The sequence below is a fragment of the Ambystoma mexicanum genome, unplaced genomic scaffold, assembly GCF_040938575.1.
Source record: "Ambystoma mexicanum isolate Mex_15411 unplaced genomic scaffold, UKY_AmexF1_1 Mex_scaf20, whole genome shotgun sequence".
Taxonomy (NCBI): Eukaryota; Metazoa; Chordata; class Amphibia; order Caudata; family Ambystomatidae; genus Ambystoma; species Ambystoma mexicanum.
In genome coordinates this window covers 2399838-2420757 of record NW_027182434.1, presented here as the reverse complement: position 1 = coordinate 2420757, position 20920 = coordinate 2399838, and the positions used below count along the sequence as shown (strand labels likewise).

Below are 20920 nucleotides of genomic sequence, written 5' to 3'. Positions count from 1 at the left end.
GGAAGACCTCCCGTTGCAGCGGAATGAGCCCCACTTCCAGGGCGTGCTGGTAGCAAATTTCCCACAGCCCACAGGGAGCAAACGATCCCAGGTGTGATGTATCACCAGGAGAGGCTGAGATGAGAGTAGGGGTTCACACGTGTGCCCGGACCGAGGTTAATGATGGGATTAGAGCTAGGGTTAGATGCAGGGAAAGAGTGAGAGTTATAATTAGGGATAAAGCTAACAGGCGATCATTACTCGTCATGTAACATGATACAAAGGGTCAGAAGAGGAACTGATTCAGGGTTACAATTTGGACTTCGCAGACAACAGGAGCACTAAATGGTGCTGAGGGGGACTCAATAAAGTGGACCGGCCGCCTAATGTAAGCAATTGTGCACAAATATTGTACGATGACTAGCGTTGCCGGTGCTTTTTTCTTAAAGAGTCAGTTCTTGGCACCCATTCCCTACTTGACTCAGCCTAATCTTCAAGAATATTTGTCAAGAACTAAAAAAAATCCAGAAACGGTTTAACCTCCCCGTCGGGGAATTGAACCCCGGTCTCCCGCGTGACAGGCGGGGATACTGACCACTATACTAACGAGGAGACGTGAGGGCATGAAATGAACAGCTGCTGATGTCTGCACAGCATCCAGCGACCACCTAGCTGGCCTAGGGGGGTCTCATTTTCCCCCGTCAAACGGCTTGCCCGATCTAAGGCTAATTTCTTTCTTTTTATCGGCACCAGGCTTAAAACTCAGTTTAAGGCGATAGTTCCGGGCTATGTTTGACTCCAGAGTTGAATCTGTCATCCCGCATTTCCTCAGCAAATCAAGCTACCCATCTCAAGTCTCATGAGCTGAGGACGGCAAAGTCCCTGTGGGCTTAGGACAGTCAAAGAAACCCCTGGGCTGCATGCTAAGCCCCTTTTCGGCTTCACTTTCCGAATCCTGCCCTAGCTTGCGATTAGTTTTTTTCTCACTTCTTGCCCCCATCTCCCACCTTGCCTCATGGTCTCCCCTCCTCTGCGCACCTGACAGTTTGCCTGCCCTTCCACTGCCTGTCTCCAGACTTTCCAAGGAGAAAAGGCAAAGCACTAAAGCGGGCCGGGCAACGGGTCAAGTTCTGCTTTCGGCGACTAGCAGGGAGGTAGCGTGGCCGAGCGGTCTAAGGCGCTGGATTAAGGCTCCAGTCTCTTCGGAGGCGTGGGTTCAAATCCCACCGCTGCCACTTTTCCTGGCCTTGCATTTTAAAGAAGAACGTAACGTTGACCTCTTCCTTCATTAGTGCCACCTCTGTCGCAATGAGCAAGCGGATGGTATGCCACACCCTGCAGGAAAAAGGTTTCGCTTCTGACGTCTTGCTTTTCTGGACATCCAGTCTCAAGTTTCCCATCTGGAACGGCGCTCCCTGCTGCTTTGTGAAGGCTTGCTGCAAGAGCCTTCGAAACCCAGGAGCTCTTGCGTTGAGCTGTGACGCGTCCTGGGAAGACCTCCCGTTGCAGCGGAATGAGCCCCACTTCCAGGGCGTGCTGGTAGCAAATTTCCCACAGCCCACAGGGAGCAAACGATCCCAGGTGTGATGTATCACCAGGAGAGGCTGAGATGAGAGTAGGGGTTCACGCGTGTGCCCGGACCGAGGTTAATGATGGGATTAGAGCTAGGGTTAGATGCAGGGAAAGAGTGAGAGTTATAATTAGGGATAAAGCTAACAGGTGATCATTACTCGTCATGTAACATGATACAAAGGGTCAGAAGAGGAACTGATTCAGGGTTACAATTTGGACTTCGCAGACAACAGGAGCACTAAATGGTGCTGAGGGGGACTCAATAAAGTGGACCGGCCGCCTAATGTAAGCAATTGTGCACAAATATTGTACGATGACTAGCGTTGCCGGTGCTTTTTTCTTAAAGAGTCAGTTCTTGGCACCCATTCCCTACTTGACTCAGCCTAATCTTCAAGAATATTTGTCAAGAACTAAAAAAAATCCAGAAACGGTTTAACCTCCCCGTCGGGGAATTGAACCCCGGTCTCCCGCGTGACAGGCGGGGATACTGACCACTATACTAACGAGGAGACGTGAGGGCATGAAATGAACAGCTGCTGATGTCTGCACAGCATCCAGCGACCACCTAGCTGGCCTAGGGGGGTCTCATTTTCCCCCGTCAAACGGCTTGCCCGATCTAAGGCTAATTTCTTTCTTTTTATCGGCACCAGGCTTAAAACTCAGTTTAAGGCGATAGTTCCGGGCTATGTTTGACTCCAGAGTTGAATCTGTCATCCCGCATTTCCTCAGCAAATCAAGCTACCCATCTCAAGTCTCATGAGCTGAGGACGGCAAAGTCCCTGTGGGCTTAGGACAGTCAAAGAAACCCCTGGGCTGCATGCTAAGCCCCTTTTCGGCTTCACTTTCCGAATCCTGCCCTAGCTTGCGATTAGTTTTTTTCTCACTTCTTGCCCCCATCTCCCACCTTGCCTCATGGTCTCCCCTCCTCTGCGCACCTGACAGTTTGCCTGCCCTTCCACTGCCTGTCTCCAGACTTTCCAAGGAGAAAAGGCAAAGCACTAAAGCGGGCCGGGCAACGGGTCAAGTTCCGCTTTCGGCGACTAGCAGGGAGGTAGCGTGGCCGAGCGGTCTAAGGCGCTGGATTAAGGCTCCAGTCTCTTCGGAGGCGTGGGTTCAAATCCCACCGCTGCCACTTTTCCTGGCCTTGCATTTTAAAGAAGAACGTAACGTTGACCTCTTCCTTCATTAGTGCCACCTCTGTCGCAATGAGCAAGCGGATGGTATGCCACACCCTGCAGGAAAAAGGTTTCGCTTCTGACGTCTTGCTTTTCTGGACATCCAGTCTCAAGTTTCCCATCTGGAACGGCGCTCCCTGCTGCTTTGTGAAGGCTTGCTGCAAGAGCCTTCGAAACCCAGGAGCTCTTGCGTTGAGCTGTGACGCGTCCTGGGAAGACCTCCCGTTGCAGCGGAATGAGCCCCACTTCCAGGGCGTGCTGGTAGCAAATTTCCCACAGCCCACAGGGAGCAAACGATCCCAGGTGTGATGTATCACCAGGAGAGGCTGAGATGAGAGTAGGGGTTCACGCGTGTGCCCGGACCGAGGTTAATGATGGGATTAGAGCTAGGGTTAGATGCAGGGAAAGAGTGAGAGTTATAATTAGGGATAAAGCTAACAGGTGATCATTACTCGTCATGTAACATGATACAAAGGGTCAGAAGAGGAACTGATTCAGGGTTACAATTTGGACTTCGCAGACAACAGGAGCACTAAATGGTGCTGAGGGGGACTCAATAAAGTGGACCGGCCGCCTAATGTAAGCAATTGTGCACAAATATTGTACGATGACTAGCGTTGCCGGTGCTTTTTTCTTAAAGAGTCAGTTCTTGGCACCCATTCCCTACTTGACTCAGCCTAATCTTCAAGAATATTTGTCAAGAACTAAAAAAAATCCAGAAAAGGTTTAACCGCCCCGTCGGTCTCCCGCGTGACAGGCGGGGATACTGACCACTATACTAACGAGGAGACGTGAGGGCATGAAATGAACAGCTGCTGATGTCTGCACAGCATCCAGCGACCACCTAGCTGGCCTAGGGGGGTCTCATTTTCCCCCGTCAAACGGCTTGCCCGATCTAAGGCTAATTTCTTTCTTTTTATCGGCACCAGGCTTAAAACTCAGTTTAAGGCGATAGTTCCGGGCTATGTTTGACTCCAGAGTTGAATCTGTCATCCCGCATTTCCTCAGCAAATCAAGCTACCCATCTCAAGTCTCATGAGCTGAGGACGGCAAAGTCCCTGTGGGCTTAGGACAGTCAAAGAAACCCCTGGGCTGCATGCTAAGCCCCTTTTCGGCTTCACTTTCCGAATCCTGCCCTAGCTTGCGATTAGTTTTTTTCTCACTTCTTGCCCCCATCTCCCACCTTGCCTCATGGTCTCCCCTCCTCTGCGCACCTGACAGTTTGCCTGCCCTTCCACTGCCTGTCTCCAGACTTTCCAAGGAGAAAAGGCAAAGCACTAAAGCGGGCCGGGCAACGGGTCAAGTTCCGCTTTCGGCGACTAGCAGGGAGGTAGCGTGGCCGAGCGGTCTAAGGCGCTGGATTAAGGCTCCAGTCTCTTCGGAGGCGTGGGTTCAAATCCCACCGCTGCCACTTTTCCTGGCCTTGCATTTTAAAGAAGAACGTAACGTTGACCTCTTCCTTCATTAGTGCCACCTCTGTCGCAATGAGCAAGCGGATGGTATGCCACACCCTGCAGGAAAAAGGTTTCGCTTCTGACGTCTTGCTTTTCTGGACATCCAGTCTCAAGTTTCCCATCTGGAACGGCGCTCCCTGCTGCTTTGTGAAGGCTTGCTGCAAGAGCCTTCGAAACCCAGGAGCTCTTGCGTTGAGCTGTGACGCGTCCTGGGAAGACCTCCCGTTGCAGCGGAATGAGCCCCACTTCCAGGGCGTGCTGGTAGCAAATTTCCCACAGCCCACAGGGAGCAAACGATCCCAGGTGTGATGTATCACCAGGAGAGGCTGAGATGAGAGTAGGGGTTCACGCGTGTGCCCGGACCGAGGTTAATGATGGGATTAGAGCTAGGGTTAGATGCAGGGAAAGAGTGAGAGTTATAATTAGGGATAAAGCTAACAGGCGATCATTACTCGTCATGTAACATGATACAAAGGGTCAGAAGAGGAACTGATTCAGGGTTACAATTTGGACTTCGCAGACAACAGGAGCACTAAATGGTGCTGAGGGGGACTCAATAAAGTGGACCGGCCGCCTAATGTAAGCAATTGTGCACAAATATTGTACGATGACTAGCGTTGCCGGTGCTTTTTTCTTAAAGAGTCAGTTCTTGGCACCCATTCCCTACTTGACTCAGCCTAATCTTCAAGAATATTTGTCAAGAACTAAAAAAAATCCAGAAACGGTTTAACCTCCCGGTCGGGGAATTGAACCCCGGTCTCCCGCGTGACAGGCGGGGATACTGACCACTATACTAACGAGGAGACGTGAGGGCATGAAATGAACAGCTGCTGATGTCTGCACAGCATCCAGCGACCACCTAGCTGGCCTAGGGGGGTCTCATTTTCCCCCGTCAAACGGCTTGCCCGATCTAAGGCTAATTTCTTTCTTTTTATCGGCACCAGGCTTAAAACTCAGTTTAAGGCGATAGTTCCGGGCTATGTTTGACTCCAGAGTTGAATCTGTCATCCCGCATTTCCTCAGCAAATCAAGCTACCCATCTCAAGTCTCATGAGCTGAGGACGGCAAAGTCCCTGTGGGCTTAGGACAGTCAAAGAAACCCCTGGGCTGCATGCTAAGCCCCTTTTCGGCTTCACTTTCCGAATCCTGCCCTAGCTTGCGATTAGTTTTTTTCTCACTTCTTGCCCCCATCTCCCACCTTGCCTCATGGTCTCCCCTCCTCTGCGCACCTGACAGTTTGCCTGCCCTTCCACTGCCTGTCTCCAGACTTTCCAAGGAGAAAAGGCAAAGCACTAAAGCGGGCCGGGCAACGGGTCAAGTTCTGCTTTCGGCGACTAGCAGGGAGGTAGCGTGGCCGAGCGGTCTAAGGCGCTGGATTAAGGCTCCAGTCTCTTCGGAGGCGTGGGTTCAAATCCCACCGCTGCCACTTTTCCTGGCCTTGCATTTTAAAGAAGAACGTAACGTTGACCTCTTCCTTCATTAGTGCCACCTCTGTCGCAATGAGCAAGCGGATGGTATGCCACACCCTGCAGGAAAAAGGTTTCGCTTCTGACGTCTTGCTTTTCTGGACATCCAGTCTCAAGTTTCCCATCTGGAACGGCGCTCCCTGCTGCTTTGTGAAGGCTTGCTGCAAGAGCCTTCGAAACCCAGGAGCTCTTGCGTTGAGCTGTGACGCGTCCTGGGAAGACCTCCCGTTGCAGCGGAATGAGCCCCACTTCCAGGGCGTGCTGGTAGCAAATTTCCCACAGCCCACAGGGAGCAAACGATCCCAGGTGTGATGTATCACCAGGAGAGGCTGAGATGAGAGTAGGGGTTCACGCGTGTGCCCGGACCGAGGTTAATGATGGGATTAGAGCTAGGGTTAGATGCAGGGAAAGAGTGAGAGTTATAATTAGGGATAAAGCTAACAGGTGATCATTACTCGTCATGTAACATGATACAAAGGGTCAGAAGAGGAACTGATTCAGGGTTACAATTTGGACTTCGCAGACAACAGGAGCACTAAATGGTGCTGAGGGGGACTCAATAAAGTGGACCGGCCGCCTAATGTAAGCAATTGTGCACAAATATTGTACGATGACTAGCGTTGCCGGTGCTTTTTTCTTAAAGAGTCAGTTCTTGGCACCCATTCCCTACTTGACTCAGCCTAATCTTCAAGAATATTTGTCAAGAACTAAAAAAAATCCAGAAACGGTTTAACCTCCCCGTCGGGGAATTGAACCCCGGTCTCCCGCGTGACAGGCGGGGATACTGACCACTATACTAACGAGGAGACGTGAGGGCATGAAATGAACAGCTGCTGATGTCTGCACAGCATCCAGCGACCACCTAGCTGGCCTAGGGGGGTCTCATTTTCCCCCGTCAAACGGCTTGCCCGATCTAAGGCTAATTTCTTTCTTTTTATCGGCACCAGGCTTAAAACTCAGTTTAAGGCGATAGTTCCGGGCTATGTTTGACTCCAGAGTTGAATCTGTCATCCCGCATTTCCTCAGCAAATCAAGCTACCCATCTCAAGTCTCATGAGCTGAGGACGGCAAAGTCCCTGTGGGCTTAGGACAGTCAAAGAAACCCCTGGGCTGCATGCTAAGCCCCTTTTCGGCTTCACTTTCCGAATCCTGCCCTAGCTTGCGATTAGTTTTTTTCTCACTTCTTGCCCCCATCTCCCACCTTGCCTCATGGTCTCCCCTCCTCTGCGCACCTGACAGTTTGCCTGCCCTTCCACTGCCTGTCTCCAGACTTTCCAAGGAGAAAAGGCAAAGCACTAAAGCGGGCCGGGCAACGGGTCAAGTTCCGCTTTCGGCGACTAGCAGGGAGGTAGCGTGGCCGAGCGGTCTAAGGCGCTGGATTAAGGCTCCAGTCTCTTCGGAGGCGTGGGTTCAAATCCCACCGCTGCCACTTTTCCTGGCCTTGCATTTTAAAGAAGAACGTAACGTTGACCTCTTCCTTCATTAGTGCCACCTCTGTCGCAATGAGCAAGCGGATGGTATGCCACACCCTGCAGGAAAAAGGTTTCGCTTCTGACGTCTTGCTTTTCTGGACATCCAGTCTCAAGTTTCCCATCTGGAACGGCGCTCCCTGCTGCTTTGTGAAGGCTTGCTGCAAGAGCCTTCGAAACCCAGGAGCTCTTGCGTTGAGCTGTGACGCGTCCTGGGAAGACCTCCCGTTGCAGCGGAATGAGCCCCACTTCCAGGGCGTGCTGGTAGCAAATTTCCCACAGCCCACAGGGAGCAAACGATCCCAGGTGTGATGTATCACCAGGAGAGGCTGAGATGAGAGTAGGGGTTCACGCGTGTGCCCGGACCGAGGTTAATGATGGGATTAGAGCTAGGGTTAGATGCAGGGAAAGAGTGAGAGTTATAATTAGGGATAAAGCTAACAGGTGATCATTACTCGTCATGTAACATGATACAAAGGGTCAGAAGAGGAACTGATTCAGGGTTACAATTTGGACTTCGCAGACAACAGGAGCACTAAATGGTGCTGAGGGGGACTCAATAAAGTGGACCGGCCGCCTAATGTAAGCAATTGTGCACAAATATTGTACGATGACTAGCGTTGCCGGTGCTTTTTTCTTAAAGAGTCAGTTCTTGGCACCCATTCCCTACTTGACTCAGCCTAATCTTCAAGAATATTTGTCAAGAACTAAAAAAAATCCAGAAAAGGTTTAACCGCCCCGTCGGTCTCCCGCGTGACAGGCGGGGATACTGACCACTATACTAACGAGGAGACGTGAGGGCATGAAATGAACAGCTGCTGATGTCTGCACAGCATCCAGCGACCACCTAGCTGGCCTAGGGGGGTCTCATTTTCCCCCGTCAAACGGCTTGCCCGATCTAAGGCTAATTTCTTTCTTTTTATCGGCACCAGGCTTAAAACTCAGTTTAAGGCGATAGTTCCGGGCTATGTTTGACTCCAGAGTTGAATCTGTCATCCCGCATTTCCTCAGCAAATCAAGCTACCCATCTCAAGTCTCATGAGCTGAGGACGGCAAAGTCCCTGTGGGCTTAGGACAGTCAAAGAAACCCCTGGGCTGCATGCTAAGCCCCTTTTCGGCTTCACTTTCCGAATCCTGCCCTAGCTTGCGATTAGTTTTTTTCTCACTTCTTGCCCCCATCTCCCACCTTGCCTCATGGTCTCCCCTCCTCTGCGCACCTGACAGTTTGCCTGCCCTTCCACTGCCTGTCTCCAGACTTTCCAAGGAGAAAAGGCAAAGCACTAAAGCGGGCCGGGCAACGGGTCAAGTTCCGCTTTCGGCGACTAGCAGGGAGGTAGCGTGGCCGAGCGGTCTAAGGCGCTGGATTAAGGCTCCAGTCTCTTCGGAGGCGTGGGTTCAAATCCCACCGCTGCCACTTTTCCTGGCCTTGCATTTTAAAGAAGAACGTAACGTTGACCTCTTCCTTCATTAGTGCCACCTCTGTCGCAATGAGCAAGCGGATGGTATGCCACACCCTGCAGGAAAAAGGTTTCGCTTCTGACGTCTTGCTTTTCTGGACATCCAGTCTCAAGTTTCCCATCTGGAACGGCGCTCCCTGCTGCTTTGTGAAGGCTTGCTGCAAGAGCCTTCGAAACCCAGGAGCTCTTGCGTTGAGCTGTGACGCGTCCTGGGAAGACCTCCCGTTGCAGCGGAATGAGCCCCACTTCCAGTGCGTGCTGGTAGCAAATTTCCCACAGCCCACAGGGAGCAAACGATCCCAGGTGTGATGTATCACCAGGAGAGGCTGAGATGAGAGTAGGGGTTCACGCGTGTGCCCGGACCGAGGTTAATGATGGGATTAGAGCTAGGGTTAGATGCAGGGAAAGAGTGAGAGTTATAATTAGGGATAAAGCTAACAGGTGATCATTACTCGTCATGTAACATGATACAAAGGGTCAGAAGAGGAACTGATTCAGGGTTACAATTTGGACTTCGCAGACAACAGGAGCACTAAATGGTGCTGAGGGGGACTCAATAAAGTGGACCGGCCGCCTAATGTAAGCAATTGTGCACAAATATTGTACGATGACTAGCGTTGCCGGTGCTTTTTTCTTAAAGAGTCAGTTCTTGGCACCCATTCCCTACTTGACTCAGCCTAATCTTCAAGAATATTTGTCAAGAACTAAAAAAAATCCAGAAACGGTTTAACCTCCCCGTCGGGGAATTGAACCCCGGTCTCCCGCGTGACAGGCGGGGATACTGACCACTATACTAACGAGGAGACGTGAGGGCATGAAATGAACAGCTGCTGATGTCTGCACAGCATCCAGCGACCACCTAGCTGGCCTAGGGGGGTCTCATTTTCCCCCGTCAAACGGCTTGCCCGATCTAAGGCTAATTTCTTTCTTTTTATCGGCACCAGGCTTAAAACTCAGTTTAAGGCGATAGTTCCGGGCTATGTTTGACTCCAGAGTTGAATCTGTCATCCCGCATTTCCTCAGCAAATCAAGCTACCCATCTCAAGTCTCATGAGCTGAGGACGGCAAAGTCCCTGTGGGCTTAGGACAGTCAAAGAAACCCCTGGGCTGCATGCTAAGCCCCTTTTCGGCTTCACTTTCCGAATCCTGCCCTAGCTTGCGATTAGTTTTTTTCTCACTTCTTGCCCCCATCTCCCACCTTGCCTCATGGTCTCCCCTCCTCTGCGCACCTGACAGTTTGCCTGCCCTTCCACTGCCTGTCTCCAGACTTTCCAAGGAGAAAAGGCAAAGCACTAAAGCGGGCCGGGCAACGGGTCAAGTTCCGCTTTCGGCGACTAGCATGGAGGTAGCGTGGCCGAGCGGTCTAAGGCGCTGGATTAAGGCTCCAGTCTCTTCGGAGGCGTGGGTTCAAATCCCACCGCTGCCACTTTTCCTGGCCTTGCATTTTAAAGAAGAACGTAACGTTGACCTCTTCCTTCATTAGTGCCACCTCTGTCGCAATGAGCAAGCGGATGGTATGCCACACCCTGCAGGAAAAAGGTTTCGCTTCTGACGTCTTGCTTTTCTGGACATCCAGTCTCAAGTTTCCCATCTGGAACGGCGCTCCCTGCTGCTTTGTGAAGGCTTGCTGCAAGAGCCTTCGAAACCCAGGAGCTCTTGCGTTGAGCTGTGACGCGTCCTGGGAAGACCTCCCGTTGCAGCGGAATGAGCCCCACTTCCAGGGCGTGCTGGTAGCAAATTTCCCACAGCCCACAGGGAGCAAACGATCCCAGGTGTGATGTATCACCAGGAGAGGCTGAGATGAGAGTAGGGGTTCACGCGTGTGCCCGGACCGAGGTTAATGATGGGATTAGAGCTAGGGTTAGATGCAGGGAAAGAGTGAGAGTTATAATTAGGGATAAAGCTAACAGGTGATCATTACTCGTCATGTAACATGATACAAAGGGTCAGAAGAGGAACTGATTCAGGGTTACAATTTGGACTTCGCAGACAACAGGAGCACTAAATGGTGCTGAGGGGGACTCAATAAAGTGGACCGGCCGCCTAATGTAAGCAATTGTGCACAAATATTGTACGATGACTAGCGTTGCCGGTGCTTTTTTCTTAAAGAGTCAGTTCTTGGCACCCATTCCCTACTTGACTCAGCCTAATCTTCAAGAATATTTGTCAAGAACTAAAAAAAATCCAGAAACGGTTTAACCTCCCCGTCGGGGAATTGAACCCCGGTCTCCCGCGTGACAGGCGGGGATACTGACCACTATACTAACGAGGAGACGTGAGGGCATGAAATGAACAGCTGCTGATGTCTGCACAGCATCCAGCGACCACCTAGCTGGCCTAGGGGGGTCTCATTTTCCCCCGTCAAACGGCTTGCCCGATCTAAGGCTAATTTCTTTCTTTTTATCGGCACCAGGCTTAAAACTCAGTTTAAGGCGATAGTTCCGGGCTATGTTTGACTCCAGAGTTGAATCTGTCATCCCGCATTTCCTCAGCAAATCAAGCTACCCATCTCAAGTCTCATGAGCTGAGGACGGCAAAGTCCCTGTGGGCTTAGGACAGTCAAAGAAACCCCTGGGCTGCATGCTAAGCCCCTTTTCGGCTTCACTTTCCGAATCCTGCCCTAGCTTGCGATTAGTTTTTTTCTCACTTCTTGCCCCCATCTCCCACCTTGCCTCATGGTCTCCCCTCCTCTGCGCACCTGACAGTTTGCCTGCCCTTCCACTGCCTGTCTCCAGACTTTCCAAGGAGAAAAGGCAAAGCACTAAAGCGGGCCGGGCAACGGGTCAAGTTCCGCTTTCGGCGACTAGCAGGGAGGTAGCGTGGCCGAGCGGTCTAAGGCGCTGGATTAAGGCTCCAGTCTCTTCGGAGGCGTGGGTTCAAATCCCACCGCTGCCACTTTTCCTGGCCTTGCATTTTAAAGAAGAACGTAACGTTGACCTCTTCCTTCATTAGTGCCACCTCTGTCGCAATGAGCAAGCGGATGGTATGCCACACCCTGCAGGAAAAAGGTTTCGCTTCTGACGTCTTGCTTTTCTGGACATCCAGTCTCAAGTTTCCCATCTGGAACGGCGCTCCCTGCTGCTTTGTGAAGGCTTGCTGCAAGAGCCTTCGAAACCCAGGAGCTCTTGCGTTGAGCTGTGACGCGTCCTGGGAAGACCTCCCGTTGCAGCGGAATGAGCCCCACTTCCAGGGCGTGCTGGTAGCAAATTTCCCACAGCCCACAGGGAGCAAACGATCCCAGGTGTGATGTATCACCAGGAGAGGCTGAGATGAGAGTAGGGGTTCACGCGTGTGCCCGGACCGAGGTTAATGATGGGATTAGAGCTAGGGTTAGATGCAGGGAAAGAGTGAGAGTTATAATTAGGGATAAAGCTAACAGGTGATCATTACTCGTCATGTAACATGATACAAAGGGTCAGAAGAGGAACTGATTCAGGGTTACAATTTGGACTTCGCAGACAACAGGAGCACTAAATGGTGCTGAGGGGGACTCAATAAAGTGGACCGGCCGCCTAATGTAAGCAATTGTGCACAAATATTGTACGATGACTAGCGTTGCCGGTGCTTTTTTCTTAAAGAGTCAGTTCTTGGCACCCATTCCCTACTTGACTCAGCCTAATCTTCAAGAATATTTGTCAAGAACTAAAAAAAATCCAGAAACGGTTTAACCTCCCCGTCGGGGAATTGAACCCCGGTCTCCCACGTGACAGGCGGGGATACTGACCACTATACTAACGAGGAGACGTGAGGGCATGAAATGAACAGCTGCTGATGTCTGCACAGCATCCAGCGACCACCTAGCTGGCCTAGGGGGGTCTCATTTTCCCCCGTCAAACGGCTTGCCCGATCTAAGGCTAATTTCTTTCTTTTTATCGGCACCAGGCTTAAAACTCAGTTTAAGGCGATAGTTCCGGGCTATGTTTGACTCCAGAGTTGAATCTGTCATCCCGCATTTCCTCAGCAAATCAAGCTACCCATCTCAAGTCTCATGAGCTGAGGACGGCAAAGTCCCTGTGGGCTTAGGACAGTCAAAGAAACCCCTGGGCTGCATGCTAAGCCCCTTTTCGGCTTCACTTTCCGAATCCTGCCCTAGCTTGCGATTAGTTTTTTTCTCACTTCTTGCCCCCATCTCCCACCTTGCCTCATGGTCTCCCCTCCTCTGCGCACCTGACAGTTTGCCTGCCCTTCCACTGCCTGTCTCCAGACTTTCCAAGGAGAAAAGGCAAAGCACTAAAGCGGGCCGGGCAACGGGTCAAGTTCCGCTTTCGGCGACTAGCAGGGAGGTAGCGTGGCCGAGCGGTCTAAGGCGCTGGATTAAGGCTCCAGTCTCTTCGGAGGCGTGGGTTCAAATCCCACCGCTGCCACTTTTCCTGGCCTTGCATTTTAAAGAAGAACGTAACGTTGACCTCTTCCTTCATTAGTGCCACCTCTGTCGCAATGAGCAAGCGGATGGTATGCCACACCCTGCAGGAAAAAGGTTTCGCTTCTGACGTCTTGCTTTTCTGGACATCCAGTCTCAAGTTTCCCATCTGGAACGGCGCTCCCTGCTGCTTTGTGAAGGCTTGCTGCAAGAGCCTTCGAAACCCAGGAGCTCTTGCGTTGAGCTGTGACGCGTCCTGGGAAGACCTCCCGTTGCAGCGGAATGAGCCCCACTTCCAGGGCGTGCTGGTAGCAAATTTCCCACAGCCCACAGGGAGCAAACGATCCCAGGTGTGATGTATCACCAGGAGAGGCTGAGATGAGAGTAGGGGTTCACGCGTGTGCCCGGACCGAGGTTAATGATGGGATTAGAGCTAGGGTTAGATGCAGGGAAAGAGTGAGAGTTATAATTAGGGATAAAGCTAACAGGTGATCATTACTCGTCATGTAACATGATACAAAGGGTCAGAAGAGGAACTGATTCAGGGTTACAATTTGGACTTCGCAGACAACAGGAGCACTAAATGGTGCTGAGGGGGACTCAATAAAGTGGACCGGCCGCCTAATGTAAGCAATTGTGCACAAATATTGTACGATGACTAGCGTTGCCGGTGCTTTTTTCTTAAAGAGTCAGTTCTTGGCACCCATTCCCTACTTGACTCAGCCTAATCTTCAAGAATATTTGTCAAGAACTAAAAAAAATCCAGAAAAGGTTTAACCTCCCCGTCGGGGAATTGAACCCCGGTCTCGATACTGACCACTATACTAACGAGGAGACGTGAGGGCATGAAATGAACAGCTGCTGATGTCTGCACAGCATCCAGCGACCACCTAGCTGGCCTAGGGGGGTCTCATTTTCCCCCGTCAAACGGCTTGCCCGATCTAAGGCTAATTTCTTTCTTTTTATCGGCACCAGGCTTAAAACTCAGTTTAAGGCGATAGTTCCGGGCTATGTTTGACTCCAGAGTTGAATCTGTCATCCCGCATTTCCTCAGCAAATCAAGCTACCCATCTCAAGTCTCATGAGCTGAGGACGGCAAAGTCCCTGTGGGCTTAGGACAGTCAAAGAAACCCCTGGGCTGCATGCTAAGCCCCTTTTCGGCTTCACTTTCCGAATCCTGCCCTAGCTTGCGATTAGTTTTTTTCTCACTTCTTGCCCCCATCTCCCACCTTGCCTCATGGTCTCCCCTCCTCTGCGCACCTGACAGTTTGCCTGCCCTTCCACTGCCTGTCTCCAGACTTTCCAAGGAGAAAAGGCAAAGCACTAAAGCGGGCCGGGCAACGGGTCAAGTTCCGCTTTCGGCGACTAGCAGGGAGGTAGCGTGGCCGAGCGGTCTAAGGCGCTGGATTAAGGCTCCAGTCTCTTCGGAGGCGTGGGTTCAAATCCCACCGCTGCCACTTTTCCTGGCCTTGCATTTTAAAGAAGAACGTAACGTTGACCTCTTCCTTCATTAGTGCCACCTCTGTCGCAATGAGCAAGCGGATGGTATGCCACACCCTGCAGGAAAAAGGTTTCGCTTCTGACGTCTTGCTTTTCTGGACATCCAGTCTCAAGTTTCCCATCTGGAACGGCGCTCCCTGCTGCTTTGTGAAGGCTTGCTGCAAGAGCCTTCGAAACCCAGGAGCTCTTGCGTTGAGCTGTGACGCGTCCTGGGAAGACCTCCCGTTGCAGCGGAATGAGCCCCACTTCCAGGGCGTGCTGGTAGCAAATTTCCCACAGCCCACAGGGAGCAAACGATCCCAGGTGTGATGTATCACCAGGAGAGGCTGAGATGAGAGTAGGGGTTCACGCGTGTGCCCGGACCGAGGTTAATGATGGGATTAGAGCTAGGGTTAGATGCAGGGAAAGAGTGAGAGTTATAATTAGGGATAAAGCTAACAGGTGATCATTACTCGTCATGTAACATGATACAAAGGGTCAGAAGAGGAACTGATTCAGGGTTACAATTTGGACTTCGCAGACAACAGGAGCACTAAATGGTGCTGAGGGGGACTCAATAAAGTGGACCGGCCGCCTAATGTAAGCAATTGTGCACAAATATTGTACGATGACTAGCGTTGCCGGTGCTTTTTTCTTAAAGAGTCAGTTCTTGGCACCCATTCCCTACTTGACTCAGCCTAATCTTCAAGAATATTTGTCAAGAACTAAAAAAAATCCAGAAACGGTTTAACCTCCCCGTCGGGGAATTGAACCCCGGTCTCCCGCGTGACAGGCGGGGATACTGACCACTATACTAACGAGGAGACGTGAGGGCATGAAATGAACAGCTGCTGATGTCTGCACAGCATCCAGCGACCACCTAGCTGGCCTAGGGGGGTCTCATTTTCCCCCGTCAAACGGCTTGCCCGATCTAAGGCTAATTTCTTTCTTTTTATCGGCACCAGGCTTAAAACTCAGTTTAAGGCGATAGTTCCGGGCTATGTTTGACTCCAGAGTTGAATCTGTCATCCCGCATTTCCTCAGCAAATCAAGCTACCCATCTCAAGTCTCATGAGCTGAGGACGGCAAAGTCCCTGTGGGCTTAGGACAGTCAAAGAAACCCCTGGGCTGCATGCTAAGCCCCTTTTCGGCTTCACTTTCCGAATCCTGCCCTAGCTTGCGATTAGTTTTTTTCTCACTTCTTGCCCCCATCTCCCACCTTGCCTCATGGTCTCCCCTCCTCTGCGCACCTGACAGTTTGCCTGCCCTTCCACTGCCTGTCTCCAGACTTTCCAAGGAGAAAAGGCAAAGCACTAAAGCGGGCCGGGCAACGGGTCAAGTTCCGCTTTCGGCGACTAGCCGGGAGGTAGCGTGGCCGAGCGGTCTAAGGCGCTGGATTAAGGCTCCAGTCTCTTCGGAGGCGTGGGTTCAAATCCCACCGCTGCCACTTTTCCTGGCCTTGCATTTTAAAGAAGAACGTAACGTTGACCTCTTCCTTCATTAGTGCCACCTCTGTCGCAATGAGCAAGCGGATGGTATGCCACACCCTGCAGGAAAAAGGTTTCGCTTCTGACGTCTTGCTTTTCTGGACATCCAGTCTCAAGTTTCCCATCTGGAACGGCGCTCCCTGCTGCTTTGTGAAGGCTTGCTGCAAGAGCCTTCGAAACCCAGGAGCTCTTGCGTTGAGCTGTGACGCGTCCTGGGAAGACCTCCCGTTGCAGCGGAATGAGCCCCACTTCCAGGGCGTGCTGGTAGCAAATTTCCCACAGCCCACAGGGAGCAAACGATCCCAGGTGTGATGTATCACCAGGAGAGGCTGAGATGAGAGTAGGGGTTCACGCGTGTGCCCGGACCGAGGTTAATGATGGGATTAGAGCTAGGGTTAGATGCAGGGAAAGAGTGAGAGTTATAATTAGGGATAAAGCTAACAGGCGATCATTACTCGTCATGTAACATGATACAAAGGGTCAGAAGAGGAACTGATTCAGGGTTACAATTTGGACTTCGCAGACAACAGGAGCACTAAATGGTGCTGAGGGGGACTCAATAAAGTGGACCGGCCGCCTAATGTAAGCAATTGTGCACAAATATTGTACGATGACTAGCGTTGCCGGTGCTTTTTTCTTAAAGAGTCAGTTCTTGGCACCCATTCCCTACTTGACTCAGCCTAATCTTCAAGAATATTTGTCAAGAACTAAAAAAAATCCAGAAACGGTTTAACCTCCCCGTCGGGGAATTGAACCCCGGTCTCCCGCGTGACAGGCGGGGATACTGACCACTATACTAACGAGGAGACGTGAGGGCATGAAATGAACAGCTGCTGATGTCTGCACAGCATCCAGCGACCACCTAGCTGGCCTAGGGGGGTCTCATTTTCCCCCGTCAAACGGCTTGCCCGATCTAAGGCTAATTTCTTTCTTTTTATCGGCACCAGGCTTAAAACTCAGTTTAAGGCGATAGTTCCGGGCTATGTTTGACTCCAGAGTTGAATCTGTCATCCCGCATTTCCTCAGCAAATCAAGCTACCCATCTCAAGTCTCATGAGCTGAGGACGGCAAAGTCCCTGTGGGCTTAGGACAGTCAAAGAAACCCCTGGGCTGCATGCTAAGCCCCTTTTCGGCTTCACTTTCCGAATCCTGCCCTAGCTTGCGATTAGTTTTTTTCTCACTTCTTGCCCCCATCTCCCACCTTGCCTCATGGTCTCCCCTCCTCTGCGCACCTGACAGTTTGCCTGCCCTTCCACTGCCTGTCTCCAGACTTTCCAAGGAGAAAAGGCAAAGCACTAAAGCGGGCCGGGCAACGGGTCAAGTTCTGCTTTCGGCGACTAGCAGGGAGGTAGCGTGGCCGAGCGGTCTAAGGCGCTGGATTAAGGCTCCAGTCTCTTCGGAGGCGTGGGTTCAAATCCCACCGCTGCCACTTTTCCTGGCCTTGCATTTTAAAGAAGAACGTAACGTTGACCTCTTCCTTCATTAGTGCCACCTCTGTCGCAATGAGCAAGCGGATGGTATGCCACACCCTGCAGGAAAAAGGTTTCGCTTCTGACGTCTTGCTTTTCTGGACATCCAGTCTCAAGTTTCCCATCTGGAACGGCGCTCCCTGCTGCTTTGTGAAGGCTTGCTGCAAGAGCCTTCGAAACCCAGGAGCTCTTGCGTTGAGCTGTGACGCGTCCTGGGAAGACCTCCCGTTGCAGCGGAATGAGCCCCACTTCCAGGGCGTGCTGGTAGCAAATTTCCCACAGCCCACAGGGAGCAAACGATCCCAGGTGTGATGTATCACCAGGAGAGGCTGAGATGAGAGTAGGGGTTCACGCGTGTGCCCGGACCGAGGTTAATGATGGGATTAGAGCTAGGGTTAGATGCAGGGAAAGAGTGAGAGTTATAATTAGGGATAAAGCTAACAGGTGATCATTACTCGTCATGTAACATGATACAAAGGGTCAGAAGAGGAACTGATTCAGGGTTACAATTTGGACTTCGCAGACAACAGGAGCACTAAATGGTGCTGAGGGGGACTCAATAAAGTGGACCGGCCGCCTAATGTAAGCAATTGTGCACAAATATTGTACGATGACTAGCGTTGCCGGTGCTTTTTTCTTAAAGAGTCAGTTCTTGGCACCCATTCCCTACTTGACTCAGCCTAATCTTCAAGAATATTTGTCAAGAACTAAAAAAAATCCAGAAACGGTTTAACCTCCCCGTCGGGGAATTGAACCCCGGTCTCCCGCGTGACAGGCGGGGATACTGACCACTATACTAACGAGGAGACGTGAGGGCATGAAATGAACAGCTGCTGATGTCTGCACAGCATCCAGCGACCACCTAGCTGGCCTAGGGGGGTCTCATTTTCCCCCGTCAAACGGCTTGCCCGATCTAAGGCTAATTTCTTTCTTTTTATCGGCACCAGGCTTAAAACTCAGTTTAAGGCGATAGTTCCGGGCTATGTTTGACTCCAGAGTTGAATCTGTCATCCCGCATTTCCTCAGCAAATCAAGCTACCCATCTCAAGTCTCATGAGCTGAGGACGGCAAAGTCCCTGTGGGCTTAGGACAGTCAAAGAAACCCCTGGGCTGCATGCTAAGCCCCTTTTCGGCTTCACTTTCCGAATCCTGCCCTAGCTTGCGATTAGTTTTTTTCTCACTTCTTGCCCCCATCTCCCACCTTGCCTCATGGTCTCCCCTCCTCTGCGCACCTGACAGTTTGCCTGCCCTTCCACTGCCTGTCTCCAGACTTTCCAAGGAGAAAAGGCAAAGCACTAAAGCGGGCCGGGCAACGGGTCAAGTTCCGCTTTCGGCGACTAGCAGGGAGGTAGCGTGGCCGAGCGGTCTAAGGCGCTGGATTAAGGCTCCAGTCTCTTCGGAGGCGTGGGTTCAAATCCCACCGCTGCCACTTTTCCTGGCCTTGCATTTTAAAGAAGAACGTAACGTTGACCTCTTCCTTCATTAGTGCCACCTCTGTCGCAATGAGCAAGCGGATGGTATGCCACACCCTGCAGGAAAAAGGTTTCGCTTCTGACGTCTTGCTTTTCTGGACATCCAGTCTCAAGTTTCCCATCTGGAACGGCGCTCCCTGCTGCTTTGTGAAGGCTTGCTGCAAGAGCCTTCGAAACCCAGGAGCTCTTGCGTTGAGCTGTGACGCGTCCTGGGAAGACCTCCCGTTGCAGCGGAATGAGCCCCACTTCCAGGGCGTGCTGGTAGCAAATTTCCCACAGCCCACAGGGAGCAAACGATCCCAGGTGTGATGTATCACCAGGAGAGGCTGAGATGAGAGTAGGGGTTCACGCGTGTGCCCGGACCGAGGTTAATGATGGGATTAGAGCTAGGGTTAGATGCAGGGAAAGAGTGAGAGTTATAATTAGGGATAAAGCTAACAGGTGATCATTACTCGTCATGTAACATGATACAAAGGGTCAGAAGAGGAACTGATTCAGGGTTACAATTTGGACTTCGCAGACAACAGGAGCACTAAATGGTGCTGAGGGGGACTCAATAAAGTGGACCGGCCGCCTAATGTAAGCAATTGTGCACAAATATTGTACGATGACTAGCGTTGCCGGTGCTTTTTTCTTAAAGAGTCAGTTCTTGGCACCCATTCCCTACTTGACTCAGCCTAATCTTCAAGAATATTTGTCAAGAACTAAAAAAAATCCAGAAAAGGTTTAACCGCCCCGTCGGTCTCCCGCGTGACAGGCGGGGATACTGACCACTATACTAACGAGGAGACGTGAGGGCATGAAATGAACAGCTGCTGATGTCTGCACAGCATCCAGCGACCACCTAGCTGGCCTAGGGGGGTCTCATTTTCCCCCGTCAAACGGCTTGCCCGATCTAAGGCTAATTTCTTTCTTTTTATCGGCACCAGGCTTAAAACTCAGTTTAAGGCGATAGTTCCGGGCTATGTTTGACTCCAGAGTTGAATCTGTCATCCCGCATTTCCTCAGCAAATCAAGCTACCCATCTCAAGTCTCATGAGCTGAGGACGGCAAAGTCCCTGTGGGCTTAGGACAGTCAAAGAAACCCCTGGGCTGCATGCTAAGCCCCTTTTCGGCTTCACTTTCCGAATCCTGCCCTAGCTTGCGATTAGTTTTTTTCTCACTTCTTGCCCCCATCTCCCACCTTGCCTCATGGTCTCCCCTCCTCTGCGCACCTGACAGTTTGCCTGCCCTTCCACTGCCTGTCTCCAGACTTTCCAAGGAGAAAAGGCAAAGCACTAAAGCGGGCCGGGCAACGGGTCAAGTTCCGCTTTCGGCGACTAGCAGGGAGGTAGCGTGGCCGAGCGGTCTAAGGCGCTGGATTAAGGCTCCAGTCTCTTCGGAGGCGTGGGTTCAAATCCCACCGCTGCCACTTTTCCTGGCCTTGCATTTTAAAGAAGAACGTAACGTTGACCTCTTCCTTCATTAGTGCCACCTCTGTCGCAATGAGCAAGCGGATGGTATGCCACACCCTGCAGGAAAAAGGTTTCGCTTCTGACGTCTTGCTTTTCTGGACATCCAGTCTCAAGTTTCCCATCTGGAACGGCGCTCCCTGCTGCTTTGTGAAGGCTTGCTGCAAGAGCCTTCGAAACCCAGGAGCTCTTGCGTTGAGCTGTGACGCGTCCTGGGAAGACCTCCCGTTGCAGCGGAATGAGCCCCACTTCCAGGGCGTGCTGGTAGCAAATTTCCCACAGCCCACAGGGAGCAAACGATCCCAGGTGTGATGTATCACCAGGAGAGGCTGAGATGAGAGTAGGGGTTCACGCGTGTGCCCGGACCGAGGTTAATGATGGGATTAGAGCTAGGGTTAGATGCAGGGAAAGAGTGAGAGTTATAATTAGGGATAAAGCTAACAGGTGATCATTACTCGTCATGTAACATGATACAAAGGGTCAGAAGAGGAACTGATTCAGGGTTACAATTTGGACTTCGCAGACAACAGGAGCACTAAATGGTGCTGAGGGGGACTCAATAAAGTGGACCGGCCGCCTAATGTAAGCAATTGTGCACAAATATTGTACGATGACTAGCGTTGCCGGTGC

At 51.5% G+C, this 20920-nt stretch overlaps 22 non-coding genes across 22 annotated transcripts; 14 read left to right on the top strand and 8 right to left on the bottom strand.

The window, feature by feature from the left end:
• Nucleotides 1-519: 519 nt before the first annotated feature.
• TRNAD-GUC (transfer RNA aspartic acid (anticodon GUC)) lies at nucleotides 520-591 on the bottom strand. Its single transcript has one exon. It is a non-coding gene; the product is annotated as a tRNA-Asp (tRNA).
• Nucleotides 592-1132: 541 nt separating this feature from the next.
• Nucleotides 1133-1214, top strand: TRNAL-AAG (transfer RNA leucine (anticodon AAG)). Its single transcript has one exon. It is a non-coding gene; the product is annotated as a tRNA-Leu (tRNA).
• Nucleotides 1215-1988: 774 nt separating this feature from the next.
• TRNAD-GUC (transfer RNA aspartic acid (anticodon GUC)) lies at nucleotides 1989-2060 on the bottom strand. Its single transcript has one exon. It is a non-coding gene; the product is annotated as a tRNA-Asp (tRNA).
• A 541-nt stretch (nucleotides 2061-2601) lies between these two features.
• On the top strand, nucleotides 2602-2683 carry TRNAL-AAG (transfer RNA leucine (anticodon AAG)). The gene has a single exon. It is a non-coding gene; the product is annotated as a tRNA-Leu (tRNA).
• A 1372-nt stretch (nucleotides 2684-4055) lies between these two features.
• TRNAL-AAG (transfer RNA leucine (anticodon AAG)) lies at nucleotides 4056-4137 on the top strand. The gene has a single exon. It is a non-coding gene; the product is annotated as a tRNA-Leu (tRNA).
• A 1387-nt stretch (nucleotides 4138-5524) lies between these two features.
• On the top strand, nucleotides 5525-5606 carry TRNAL-AAG (transfer RNA leucine (anticodon AAG)). The gene has a single exon. It is a non-coding gene; the product is annotated as a tRNA-Leu (tRNA).
• Nucleotides 5607-6380: 774 nt separating this feature from the next.
• On the bottom strand, nucleotides 6381-6452 carry TRNAD-GUC (transfer RNA aspartic acid (anticodon GUC)). The gene has a single exon. It is a non-coding gene; the product is annotated as a tRNA-Asp (tRNA).
• Nucleotides 6453-6993: 541 nt separating this feature from the next.
• Nucleotides 6994-7075, top strand: TRNAL-AAG (transfer RNA leucine (anticodon AAG)). The gene has a single exon. It is a non-coding gene; the product is annotated as a tRNA-Leu (tRNA).
• Nucleotides 7076-8447: 1372 nt separating this feature from the next.
• Nucleotides 8448-8529, top strand: TRNAL-AAG (transfer RNA leucine (anticodon AAG)). Its single transcript has one exon. It is a non-coding gene; the product is annotated as a tRNA-Leu (tRNA).
• Nucleotides 8530-9303: 774 nt separating this feature from the next.
• On the bottom strand, nucleotides 9304-9375 carry TRNAD-GUC (transfer RNA aspartic acid (anticodon GUC)). Its single transcript has one exon. It is a non-coding gene; the product is annotated as a tRNA-Asp (tRNA).
• A 541-nt stretch (nucleotides 9376-9916) lies between these two features.
• Nucleotides 9917-9998, top strand: TRNAL-AAG (transfer RNA leucine (anticodon AAG)). Its single transcript has one exon. It is a non-coding gene; the product is annotated as a tRNA-Leu (tRNA).
• A 774-nt stretch (nucleotides 9999-10772) lies between these two features.
• TRNAD-GUC (transfer RNA aspartic acid (anticodon GUC)) lies at nucleotides 10773-10844 on the bottom strand. The gene has a single exon. It is a non-coding gene; the product is annotated as a tRNA-Asp (tRNA).
• Nucleotides 10845-11385: 541 nt separating this feature from the next.
• Nucleotides 11386-11467, top strand: TRNAL-AAG (transfer RNA leucine (anticodon AAG)). The gene has a single exon. It is a non-coding gene; the product is annotated as a tRNA-Leu (tRNA).
• Nucleotides 11468-12854: 1387 nt separating this feature from the next.
• TRNAL-AAG (transfer RNA leucine (anticodon AAG)) lies at nucleotides 12855-12936 on the top strand. Its single transcript has one exon. It is a non-coding gene; the product is annotated as a tRNA-Leu (tRNA).
• Nucleotides 12937-14307: 1371 nt separating this feature from the next.
• TRNAL-AAG (transfer RNA leucine (anticodon AAG)) lies at nucleotides 14308-14389 on the top strand. Its single transcript has one exon. It is a non-coding gene; the product is annotated as a tRNA-Leu (tRNA).
• Nucleotides 14390-15163: 774 nt separating this feature from the next.
• TRNAD-GUC (transfer RNA aspartic acid (anticodon GUC)) lies at nucleotides 15164-15235 on the bottom strand. Its single transcript has one exon. It is a non-coding gene; the product is annotated as a tRNA-Asp (tRNA).
• Nucleotides 15236-15776: 541 nt separating this feature from the next.
• Nucleotides 15777-15858, top strand: TRNAL-AAG (transfer RNA leucine (anticodon AAG)). The gene has a single exon. It is a non-coding gene; the product is annotated as a tRNA-Leu (tRNA).
• A 774-nt stretch (nucleotides 15859-16632) lies between these two features.
• Nucleotides 16633-16704, bottom strand: TRNAD-GUC (transfer RNA aspartic acid (anticodon GUC)). The gene has a single exon. It is a non-coding gene; the product is annotated as a tRNA-Asp (tRNA).
• Nucleotides 16705-17245: 541 nt separating this feature from the next.
• Nucleotides 17246-17327, top strand: TRNAL-AAG (transfer RNA leucine (anticodon AAG)). The gene has a single exon. It is a non-coding gene; the product is annotated as a tRNA-Leu (tRNA).
• A 774-nt stretch (nucleotides 17328-18101) lies between these two features.
• TRNAD-GUC (transfer RNA aspartic acid (anticodon GUC)) lies at nucleotides 18102-18173 on the bottom strand. Its single transcript has one exon. It is a non-coding gene; the product is annotated as a tRNA-Asp (tRNA).
• A 541-nt stretch (nucleotides 18174-18714) lies between these two features.
• On the top strand, nucleotides 18715-18796 carry TRNAL-AAG (transfer RNA leucine (anticodon AAG)). Its single transcript has one exon. It is a non-coding gene; the product is annotated as a tRNA-Leu (tRNA).
• Nucleotides 18797-20168: 1372 nt separating this feature from the next.
• Nucleotides 20169-20250, top strand: TRNAL-AAG (transfer RNA leucine (anticodon AAG)). Its single transcript has one exon. It is a non-coding gene; the product is annotated as a tRNA-Leu (tRNA).
• Nucleotides 20251-20920: the final 670 nt, after the last annotated feature.